The sequence below is a fragment of the Tauraco erythrolophus genome, chromosome 2 (assembly GCF_009769465.1).
Source record: "Tauraco erythrolophus isolate bTauEry1 chromosome 2, bTauEry1.pri, whole genome shotgun sequence".
NCBI classification, from domain to species: domain Eukaryota; kingdom Metazoa; phylum Chordata; class Aves; order Musophagiformes; family Musophagidae; genus Tauraco; species Tauraco erythrolophus.
The window spans coordinates 17,711,129-17,724,243 of NC_141466.1; positions in this window are offsets into that span (position 1 = coordinate 17,711,129).

The window sequence follows — 13,115 nt, forward strand, 5'->3', positions numbered from 1 at the left end:
CCATAAATATGTGATAATGATCATTTGGAGTGTGAATGTTAATTTGTGTAATGGGTTCCCAAAATATGGGCCGTGTGCCTGCTGAGTATGTTTTATTTTAAAATAAATGTGCATACATAATACACACACAGACACATGCTGCCTGCATATGCATCCATAATTAAAAATCTAAAATTATAATTTGTTTTCGAAGGAGACAAAGCAACAACTCCCACAGCACGCTGGCAGCCGTTGAGCAGGAGCCCAGCCGTCAGGATGGTTTTGTGAGCCCTGCCAGAGATCGCAGTCCCACACGGACAGCTGCGGCGACAAAGCACCCCAGTGACCCAGATTCCGCCGTAGATTACTGTCTGCTTTGGCCCGTGCCTCCCATCGCGGCACCCGGAGCCTGATTTTGTTGCACAAGCTAACTCGCTCGCTGCTCTGACCCATTTTACCATAGCAACTCGGTTTGCTGTTCCAGAGGCTAGAAAAAGCACACAGGCGACTTTTGAAGGATTCCAAGATTAAGTTCGCTCTCTGCTCTTTTTTTCCTCCGCCCTCTCTTCCCCCCGCCCCCCCCCCCCCCCCCCCCCCCCGAACGCACTTAACAGACATGATGAAGAAGAACTGACGCTTTCCAACAGCACTGGAACCCGGGAAAAGATTTAGGCGAGGTATTACTTATGTACTTCCAGTACATTGTTCATCCTGATGAATGTTTTTGACTTATTTTTCTTTTCCTGATGAAATTAGCCAGATGCTTTCCTTGCCCCAAATATCTCATTCCTGATTTTTCCCTCATCTGTCCTCACCCCCTTTCCCTAATGTCCTGCCCATTTTACTTTCATAAGTATATTTCATTATGGCCTACGTTTTTGATTTTCTGATAACACACGAATAAGTGCAATCAGATGTTCAGGAATAAAACTGCTCTCACTGTAGTATGTTAGCTGTTATCCATACATTTGTATGTTTACACAGGTGTATGTGTTAGAAACAGGAGGAGGCAGTTCAGAGGCAGCTTTTTTCAGACATTAATTCAGTTTTTCGTGACATGATTCTGACTAGGAAAAAAAGAAAAAGATAATCCAAACCACTATGGATAATAGTGGTGAGATTTGAGAAAATGAGATGTTGATGATTTTTCAAGACTTTGTCCTTTTTTTTTTTATGTTGCTGAGGAAACACTTCATGTTCGCTAAGCTTGGAGATGTGCACAAAAATGTAAGCTTATGTAAAAACACACAAAATTACAAGAAAGTCAAAAGGAGACAAGTGTTATGAAAGAAATTGGCTTTTCTCTCCACATTTCACGTATTTCAGAGATGCTCTTAAAGCACCTCAGTGTTTTTGCTAGACAGCCAAAGGGACTTTGCCCAGCACCTCCCAAGCCCACCCACGACTGTTCCTGCCCTTGTGGGTGCTGGGAGAGGCACAGTCAGGCTTCCAGGCTGGCAGGCATCAGAGGGGCATTTCATTTTGCCAAATGTTATAGGAATCTGTTTTGCAACCCACAAAAAGAGGCCCAGATATTCACAAGCCATGAAATTTTTGAGTTTGCTAGTGGCAGCGCTGCTCTGTGAGAGTGTTTTGATTTAAGCTCATTTCTGCTATAGACGGATAGCTCCTGGTTGTGTTGATTTATTTATTTTTAGCTTCTAGAAACTGGTAAGTGGGTTCATGTTTTGCTAATCAGCACTAGTATTGTACAAGGCTCAAGTTCCCTCTCTCCCAGCTGGCTAGTAAACAAGGTATGAAAGTGGTACTATGTAAGACTCTCAAAAAATAGTGCAAAGTGCCGAAATGGTCCTGATGTAATTGAAAAGTACATCACTCGACATTCCTGCTTCAGAAAGACTGTCCTTATCTCCAGGAACATAGATGTTTGAACTGTTTGAGCTGAACACCCTTTAAAGCATTTCAACTCTTACACAAGGGGAAGATTTCTTATACAGCTGATGGCCAATGCCTTGAACTGCATCTGATGAGAAGCTGGTAGCCAGAGTCAGAGTGAGCTGGCTGACCCTCCGTGCGAGAAACGCTACCAAGGACATGGACAGAAAAACAAATCAGCACAGACTAGGGAACTGTGTGCATTTATGAGGTCTTAGACACGCCATGCATGCCTTTATTCCACAGTGAATGGGAAGCTGTCCATCAGTCCTGCAAATGCAGTTCTCCTTGCCCACGTGTTGTAAGGCCATATCTGGGCATATCTCAGGGTAACATGTTGTTCCATATCCTCAGAATGTAATGGGATATTGGATTCTGTGTAAATGAATTTTCTAGGAGGTTTTAAACTGTGATTGCAAGCAGATCATGCGTGAGCAATCCACTTTGGAGAGGAGAGAGACACAAAGATGAAGGCACCAATGTCTATTATATTCAGGAAGTTGCATACTCCTTGTCAAAACGAAAGATCTTTAAAAAATCACGTCACTGCTATCATTTAACCCTGTAAAAAGACCCAAGCACCTCAGATCTTATATTTTATTGACAACTCCTCCCCAAAGAAAATAAAAATTAAGTTGAAAACATAGCAACTATTATTACCTCTCCTCAGTGTCTGGGTATTTGTCCTAATTTCCACTCACTTGGACTGAAAGTTACCTACTAGTCCTTATCTAGAGGATATAAATCTGACAGCTACCAGGGCCAGCAGACTGCTGTTGGTGGGTAGTAGTGCTATCATCTATGCTTGGACTGGATCTATACATTCGTCCTTTCCTGTACCCTTTGCCAGACTTAACTGTGACTAATCCTGCCAGGATAGTGTAGTACCCAGCTTTGAGCAAAGTAAATCTCTCTCTTCCTTCATTAGTGGGAAAAACTTGAAAGGCCCTCTCCAGACCCAACCTTAATTAAGTCAAATTAGTGAAGTCAAATCGTGACAGGACTTCAACAGAAATGGAAAAGAGACACCAAGTTGACAGTCATCACTATGTTCATGATACTGTAATACTAAGTTTTCCTTTGGCCTCTAGACTGACTTAACCTGCATGGTGGACATAGAAGTCAGCAAGAAAGTAAACTATAATGCAGAAGACATGAAAACCTCCAAGACAAAACAACTCTTTCTCAAAGATTTTGGAGAACAAAAAACTCTTTATTTATCCTGATGGATTCTATTTTCTAAAGATTGAGCCCGAGTGACATTTTCTGGGCTTCCTGAAGGATTTAAAAAACTGTTATGTGTAATGGGAGAGATATTCTCTCTGACACTTCCACTACCATATACCTTTTAGTTATTTCATGAACTGTGTGGGATTCATTAACCGGTCTTTTGGATGGACTCACCTTAGTGAGCTGATCATTTATTTATTGCTTCCTGGGGCTCTAATGTTCTTAGTAATAGGGACTATTAGCTTACCTCTGAGATGAAGAACCATCAAAGGTGCAGTTTACAAAATGTGGGTTTTAAAGGAAGAATGCCTGTGTAACCTGAGCTGAATTTCAGTGGTCCTTCACACTGAAGGGTTTGTCACTGTGCAGGACATTGAAAACTACCTAAAAATTAGATCTTTACAGGCATAAGTGTTATCTTTTCTATAGTTTCTCAGGTAACATGGTTCATGTTCTGGACAGCCATGTAACATACTCTCATTGGAAAGACTTCAGAGTTACAGATTATGTGCAGGTAGGTGTAGGAATTGTCTGTCACAAATAATTCTCTCTTACCACTGACTACAGAAATGCTCACCCAAAAAGCTACCAGACTCAGCCTGTGACTGGGAATCCTCCCATGGCACAGAACTATTCTAAAGTTAAAGAATATGAAACCACCACAGTGGGAAACTGAACTCGGTATCAGAAGCAGAGATACAGCAGAAACATAACAAAATTACTAAAACTCAAAGACAATGCCCTTTTTGACTTCCTCTGAAAAGTGAACTGAACCTCTCTTGCTGAGTGTTGATTGAGGGGATAAATCATAAACTGTAGATGCTAATTTATGGATGCTAATTTTACTGTTCTCACACACCACAGACAATGGCTGCAATCTAAATTCCCCAGTACACATCATCTTTGATCTGGAACAGTCTTTTAACAAAACCTCCCTATTCCTACACATCTTTAGAAGCCAGTGTGTTTAACCTACTGTTTTGCATATTATCCAAGCATCTAGAGGCTCTAGGTAAGGTTAAGAACACACAAATTAAGTTTTCTATTTATCTGTCATTTACTGGTGAGGGGTGGGCAGTTCTTTTGGCCTTTTCTAAACACATAGTTTCAGATAAGTAAATATTCACTAGAAACAGAATGACAATGGTTTAGTTAATCAGAAAAATGTAGAAAGTACTAGAGAGCTGTGGAAAGAGATGAAAACAAGCAGAGGACAACATAGCAAGCAGAAGTAGTGAAGCTGACACAAAAGGACTTGCAAGAGAGAGGTGGGAGGAGATGGAAATACAGGCCTCAGGAGCATGAGGAGGAGGATACTCAGCTGGGAAAAGTGAAGCCAGAGTTGGAAAACAGCACTAGTGTCCAGTGCTTACGAAGATGTGCAGCTGCTTCTGCTTTGAACGAATCTTTTATGCAGCTGCTGGCTCTGCCTAGGAATGTCTTCTACCTCTGGGACTGTATGATATACATCAGTGTTGGAAAGAGATAGAGCACTGGCAAACCTTTATTTCCATCCCAAACTGTGCTGTCACACAGGATGAAGAGAAATATTTCTTGTTTGAATAATGATTTAAAATAAGTATTTTTATATTTCAGTTTAATTAATTAAAGAGTCCTTGTCTGTTTTCATTTGTGCCCACTGTCTCCAGCTGCATTTGAATCTGCTCACTTTTCCCAAAAGTCCTTTCACAGTAGGTAGGACTGTAATCAAACAGGTATATTTAAAATCACATAAAAAATTAATAGTTTTCTTGGCTAATATTGCTCTAGTAGAAAAAAAAAACAACACACAAAGTAAGTCATTTGCAAACCCAGTGCTTCTGGATAGGTGATACAAGATTACTTCATTTTCATGCCAAGCGTTAGTGTTTGGGACCTGGATGGTCCTATCAGAAGTAGAGAAAACAGTGGAAAAAGGAGTGAAGCTGAAACACTGAGCCTTGAAGTGCTGGGTTTGTTTTTGCTGATGCTCCTGAGAGGATGTGAGAGGTGAAGATTGTGACATGCTATGCAGTGTCTCTGCTCTTCCTCACCTCTGTATTACTGATGGCAATAAGAGTGATTCTGCTTTTGCTTAGAAGCTGGTAGTGCACATGCCCTTCGAGCAGAGATTGGTCCATGCAGACCCTACAGGAATGTTTGGATTACATTTCAATATCACATTTCTATTTTAAAGTCTTTCTACTGTTCTTGCAATAGGTGCAACAACAGCAAGGGTAACTTGCCTGATGCAAGACATTGAATAAGAGAAGGATCGACTGGGCTTCTTAAAGGCAAGGACGAGGGATACAGAAGGCAACTAAAGCGAAAAGAAGAACGGAAACACCAAACCAGGCTTTGTGGATTGGAATGAAAGGAAGCAAAGATATTTTTTTTTTTCTGGGGTCAAGGTGGAGTTGATAGAGAAAATGCAAATTAATTTAACAGTTCAAACATCTTTGCTCACTGATTAGTCTCTTGTGGGATGCATACTTTTCCAGATGCAACAGCATTGAGTGTACTGCTAAATATTGAATGCCTGTGAAAAACGAGACTTGACATTCTATTGGAAAGAAGATTTCCATTTTCCCAGGGTTACACATATTATTCATAAGGTTGTAAACTACCAACATAACGGGCTTTACACATTACCGTTTGTGTTACAGGAAATTATCTGTGGTCAAATGAATGCTTCTGATTTTACAGGTGAAGGACATGATACTATTCAAAGCTTTTCAGAGCTTCTGATGTGGTCCTTGTATGTAAATTTTTAAACAAAAACAGGAAATATCTAGATAGTTTTCACTTTTAATAACTCTGTACTTGTAGCATAATAAATGTTTTAGTCAAATAAGATGAATATTGGAGGTATTAGACCCCTGTGAATCAGATGGAACTGTGCTAAAGGTACAGTCAAGAAAATTTCAGTTTGATGGTTATAGCTCTATCCAATGCTTTCTAGTAGCAGAAATATTTGCAAGAAAAATAAAATATTAAAATGTAGCAGAAATACAAAAACATAGCCATGCAAATTGTTTTCCTATGCCTACAGTGAAAAGTGCCAACATTTTATGGTAATATTACTTAACTGCTACTGGCATTTTTGCCCAGCAGACCATCTTTAGACTTTCTAAACTCAAGCATATAAAATTGTGGTGCTTGAAAGTGTATGAAGTTGTTCACTAATAAGTAGACATTCAGTTTTTGTTAAGGTTTATGTCCACATTAACAAGTGTGCAGCCCTGTCAGAATGGGTGCATAGAATGAACAGAAAGTTAAGCACTGGGTGTCTGTACCATGCATTTTTGCAGTAAGGGTTACTTCAAATTAGCTCTTGTCTAGTCCTATGGATCAATTCTAATTATGATTTAGAAACAGGAATGGAAATTCTGAAAAGCACCTTTTGTCCTAGCTTAATCCAAAACCGAATCTAGTTCAGATGCTCTGAGACTGTTCTGTGATACAAAGCCATTCATTGTAACTAAGGATGCGCAAGTAGATTCCTTTAAAAAATGCACTAAAATGTTAATGTAGATGCATTCTGTTTTATTGAGCATCAGAAAATGGAATCACAGAATCATAGAATCATAGCATGGTTAGGGTTGGAAGGGACCTTAAAGATCATCTAGTTCCAACCTCGCTGCCATGGGCAGGGAAACCCTCCACTACACCAGGTTGCCCAAAGCCTCATCCAACCTGGCCTTGAACACTTCCAGGGATGGGGCATCCACAACTTCTCTGGGCAACCTCTTCCAGTGCCTCACCACCCTCTGAGTGAAAAATTTCTTCCTTCTATCTAATCTAAATCTGCCCTCTTTGAAAAAATCTATTTCATGTGAAAAATCTGTTTCATGTGAAAAATCTGTTTCATGTGAAAAATCTGTTTCATGTGACACGAGGCCAGGCAGTTGAGTTTTTGTTGATTATTCTTAAAGCTCGGGTAAGAAACTTTCATCCCACTGTAGGTGTAACAAAGCTGTCATGCATTCAGAACTTGTAAGACAAGCTCCAGCTAATAGTATTGGCGGCTGTAGTTTGAAGTGAGCTAGGCATGCCTTCTGAAGGTGAAGATGTGCCGTGCCCTGAATAATCTGGTCTCATTTACAGCGTTCTGATATGCTTTTCATGGCAATTATTCTGAGGTTAGAGGTCTGGTCTCTAGAGATGACTGTAATCTAATGGTGTTTGGTCACCAGTGAGTCAGCTTCTAAAATTCTTCTTAGCACAGAAAGGAATATAAAAGGATGTTTTTATTTTGCCACTTCATAGACAAGAAACCACAGAATAATTAAAGTTTGAATGGATCTCAGAAGGCCCTCTTCAAAGCAGGGCTAACTTCAACTGTCTTCCACGAGAACTAGCACGTGCAATCATAAGCCTTCCTCCAGTGGTTCAAATAAGTGTTTTCCCATTTCCTTGTCTTGACTGAGCAGTCTATAGCAGATGCCCACCATCCCATCCATTTGTTGACCTTGCCTCTGATCCCAGCTCATAAGCTCGCTCTCTGTCCCTTGTAATTCTTCCTGTTTTGTCCTGTACTTTGTGTGTTTATGAACACGCACTTGACATGGACTCGGAGTTACACTGCTTTCTCAGGGAAACAGTGAGATGCTGTTCCTCAGGGCCTTCTTTCCTGCTTCTCATTCCTTCACTTCTTTTCAAACTGTGGTTTTCATCTTCCAACAAATTTAATTTAAAGCTTTTTCACTAAGTTGGCAACACTGTAGGCAAAGATGGTCTCACCTTACTTTGTCAGATGAACCCTGTATTTCTGCAGTAGCTTTGTTTCCTCAGAGAGGATCCTGAGGTTGCTTAAGTGAAAGCCTTGCTTGCAACAGCCAGGACGGGTGCCCCCACACCCTGCAGAAGGGAGTCTCTTACTGCTGTTACTGCTGGCTCTTCATGGCACACTGCTTTCACTATATGAATCAGACTGATCCAGCACAAACACCTCCACCAATAGAACTTGTTCCTTCTGCCCTGCCATCAGGGCCATACACCTCCTCTGCAATTGTTCACCTGCAAGTGGAGAAAGACCCACCTTCTTTTTGTTAGAAAGATATGCTTCCAGAATTCACTGTCATTGAGTCACAAATCTCCACTTGCTCTAGCCTGGCTGGCCCTTCTGTAAAATGCAGAATCTAGCATCTTGACCTTGCAAGGCTTCAGCAAAAAGCCTGTTGATCTCCTGCTTATCTTCCTTTGTGCTGCATAGTCTGGTCACCTCCACTCTCAGATCTTTTACCAGGCAACTCAGTGATTTGACCGTAAAACGCCTCCCACTGATGAGGTGACTTATGGCAGCCTGTAAAAGCAGCCTAAAGCATCCTATTAAAAGCCGTATTCCATTAGAACTAGTGATGCTGAAGGAAATGCAAGTTATAAACAAAATTTGATGCTTAAGAGTACCATTACCTCATTGTTTAAGAGTACTCATTACCATTTTTTTCTGGTTTTGTATTCTATACAAGCCCTTAGTTTAAACTCAGAAGCAGAAATTATTTCTGCTAATCTGAATATGGATTTAAAGATAAGAATAAAGCCAAGTGCAAGAACACTCCCTAAGATCATCAGCTTCGGTATAAAGTTTTGTCTTTTTAGATAATTTCTCTGTTTGTGGTTCCTGACTTCCAAAGCATCATTTTGTGTTTATTATGAGACATTTGATCTCCAGTTATATACTGCTATAGGCACAGTACATGATCGTTGGAGGTTGCAAAGAGCTTCTGACTTCGGGTGCTAGAGATGCACACAAGCCAAGACACTATTCTTTTTTCCTGTCATGCTCAGAGAGCGACAAACAGTCAAGAGATTAAAATTGTCAGCAGAGAAAAAGGAAAAAAAACCCGCAATTGTCCTACCAACCAATAATCATCAGAAGCTACAAAATCCTCATGTGTACATAACTAGAATGTAATGTAACTTTCCGTTCCGTTTTTAGCCAGAAAATAAAGTTTATTGGTTTGTTGTTTTATACCTGTGGAATTATCTGAAGTAGTGCAAAAGGAATGCAATATAAGCACAAAATATCACTGCACTAGGAAAAATGACGATTTAATAAAATTTAGAAAAGAAGATTATGTATTCTGGATGCCTCTCTGAAGATGATTCCAGGGAGGTTAAATATATATTGAATATGAGACATTTATATGTTATTAAACAGCTGTTCATCAGAGTATTTCTGTCAGAAAAGTGAGAATTTTCTTAACAATCTTTCCTTATGCCAAATTCTTATCACTGTTCCTTGGGAAGAAAGTAGGGGAAGGGTGTGCAAAAATTTTCTTACAACAGCTCTGTGGAGAGGAGAGTGTCACATCCATGCTGCATACACAACACTATTATATATGCTCAGACAAGTTGCAGGGGTATGGGAAACCATTCCAGGTTTCTTATAATAATCCTGATCTTCCTGAATTTAGTAGACTTCAAGGGAATAGAAACTCACATGATGCAGCCAGGTAGCTAAATTATGCTGCCTTATCAGGTTTTGGACATATTCCTATAAATATTATATACATCACAGCTGGTCTTTGAAAACAAACCTTCTGTTTAATATCAAAGCTCTGAGATTCAAAAAACTTTTTTTTCAACATCTTTTACACTGAAGTAAACAGTGAAATGGTAGTTACAAGAGTAACTCCACTAATCGGAGTGTGATTTCTCCAGCATAAGATAATGCCTGTGGAAATGGGGTTGAGCTGCATTGTTAAAATGGCTGTACAAAAAAAAAAAAATGCCTTTTTCAGGGGGTCTCAGCCCCAATAATGACCACTTCCTCTATTTACACCAAATTAGTAGTTCTGTAAGAATAAGAAGCTTATATGCCAAGGAGCATGTATTTCTTCTTCAGATTTTAGTAGTTCTTCATCTCATTTTTTGAAGCCAGAGCCTGGGAATTGGGCACGAAAATCTTCAATAAAAAGTCAAACACGCTAAAACAGAACAGTCTGCCTAACAAATTAGGCAAGAAAAATACATGGCTATCCCTTGACTTATGAGGCAATTAAAATTACTTCGGTGGATAAATAGCCTATAATTGTTATGGCAGTCAGAAGGAAGATCCAATAAGAAGTTTATGTAGTTAAAAGAGAAACAAGAATCAAGTCATCTCTAAGGAGAAAGAGGGAGGAGAGCTAAAGACGACCTCTCTCTCAGCGACCGTTTCACATCCAGAGTTTTTCTTCCTTTTACATGAAAATTGAAAAGTGTTCATGGCTTTAGCAACAGGCTTTTGGGAGGTTTTGTGTGAGGCTTTTCATATGATAATGGAGAGATTCTATGGCAACCATTGAAAACGAAGGACTGGGAAACAAAAGCTGCCGCAGAAGAGGATCAGAACATATTCACTATGTCTGCAGGAATAACGGCAGAGACTCACTCTTCGGAAAGGTATCTGATGGCAGCCGGTCAAAGGAAGGGGTTTGTTTTAACTCAGGCAGAGTTAACTCAGTTTTTCATATCTCCAATTTTCACTCTAGGGTTTTTTCCACACAAAGACACATCTATAGTAGATGTGCGGGTATGAGTAGTTAATTCTGGTCTGATCATACTTTGGGGTGAAAAACTGAAATGAGAGGCAAAAAATAAGAGGTTTAGAGCCAAATGCTGCTAGCTTCCTCATGGCTAGTTACACTCTTAGAAGAGACTTCGCCTATAAACCTCAAGCAGGATTCAGTCTATGAGGGGCTGATGTCATGTGCAATCAATGTTTAATTACAGTTTACGTGTACTGATGGTCCAAAAAAGAGTTTGTCATCTGAGCAAATGAAGATACGAAACATCAAGCCTAGCTGTTTGCAGAACAGCAAATTACTGTTTTGAAGATTGTGCATTTCCCACGAAAATGGATGGAAGCAACAAATTATGTAGTGTCATGTAAAGTGATGATGTCAGCCGTGAAACAGCCTATAGGATGGGCTAGTGTAAGTGTTCCTATTATTGACTGCAGGAAAAATATAAGTTCAAATCAAGTCTGGCTTTGGAAGAAAATAAAGCAGCTATCTCTGAAGTGAGAAGCAATACAAAATACAAAATATGTTTAAGAGGAAATTAAAAGATCACCCTTTCTACCTGCTCTGGGATGTCACTATTTCTGTACTACTTAGTTTAGAAATCATCACAATGCTGTGATACATTGAATTGGTGATTGCAGGTGATCTTGCTATCCTTGATTCTAAAGATTTGCTTTTTTCATTACAGGTTTTCAAAAATTACCTTATAAATAAATATCTAACAAACTTTTAAAAAATTTTCATGACAGAGAAAAAATTCTGCTAGTGAACGTGACCCTATATTCTCTGTTTGAAGTAATACTGTGACTTTATTATTACGGGCTTCCAATAGAATGCCATATTACAAGAACATTTCTATAAAAAACCAGCTTCATCATGTTTCACTCCCAGATGACTAGCAGTAATAGTATCTATGAGATTCAGAATGATATGCCAGTTGTTGAAAAGTATTGGTCTAGATAATTTTCCTGTCACTTGTTTTACAAAGCTCAAGTTAACTATTGTATTTATAAATAAATGAATAAACTCTCAATGAACGAGTTCCAGGCTCCTAAATCAAAGCCAGGGTAGGATTAGGTTCAGATTCATTGATAAATGCTTTTGAAAACTTCAGTCCCACTTAGGCAGAATCCGAGTGAAAAGAGAAAAGAAAGAACTGAATAGGAAGGCTGAAATTATAAAGAACAGGGCTGTGAATAACAAGGTTCCATTATCAAGGAAGGATGATTCACACTGTTGATTTATTTCTCAAATTTAACAAGTTTGTTTAAATATTTACTCTTTTCATACTGATATGCTCTTAAGCTTTCAGTCCCATGAATAGGTACCAACATGCACTCTTTTGCTCTTGTTTGTGTGATTGCGTCTTTGTTATTCTGGATACAAGTTCACTTCAGTTTGTTGGCCCTTTTTGGAAAGGTGATCACACAGAGCTATAAAAGCACAGGGCCCAGAGCTCCCATGACCCAGGCTTCCTCATATGCCTCGATAACCTGAGCTCAACCTCTTCAATGACACCTTTCTGCTCAAGAAGTCTTTTGGTCTGCAAAGCAGTTGAAGTAAACTAACATACGTGTTTTATAAAGTCTCCAAAATAATTTTTTTTTTTTTTAAACACAAAAAATATGTAGATATAGTCAAATCATAAAAGTTTCCCACATTTCTCTGAATCATTTTTCTGATCACTCTTAAGTTGTCTTTGAATTTAAGGAAAGTCTCTTTAGCTGTCCAGTTTTCCTGCATTGAACTTCTTCAGACTGAATTCTCTCCCTTTTTCTGACCCCTCTCTTCTAGTCTCTCTGTAGCATTTTATTAATGACTGGGAGAAACTTTTTCCTTCAAGCCCACCTTTTCACACCTTTTATTATGTATTCCTGACTAGCTTCATCATACTGTTTAATCTTTCTCCTTCTTCCCCTAAGACCTGCTGCTTAATTCCATCTCCCTAACTTCAAACTTAAAATAAAATTAAAGAATCCCAGGTGGTAGCCTGAATTTTACTTGCACGGATTCTCCACTAAATGGATGTTCATCGGACACTAGCAACCCACTCTTGTTAATCAGCTCGTAGATGTAAGTATTCCCTTTGTCAGTTCTAGTGGAGGTGATTTTAGCATAGAGGTGAGGAATAGCAGGGGGAAAAAAGTCCACATTTCCCATGCAAAATGGGCTTTGGGAGGTATCACTGTTTCTTGAACCTAAAGAATTTCCATCTCAAACTGAATTCTCAAGCTGTACATAGCCAGAAGTCACCACTTCAGGTAAAATATATTCTGGACTAAGTAACTTAGAAAACTGGCACAGCAGAGGAGGCAAGTGAGTTAAACTGTGTCCTGTACAATGTAACTAAGTTAAAATGTTCATGGCTGCTTTTTCCTCCCTTTATCTTGTATATCTTCTCCACTCATTTAATTTCTCTTCTTTTTAGCTGTTCCATTCCCTCTTTTCTTCTGGTTTGGATATCAAGGTGACAAGTGTGGCTGAAAGACTCAGTTGGACCTTTTCCCAGTGTACTTGGAG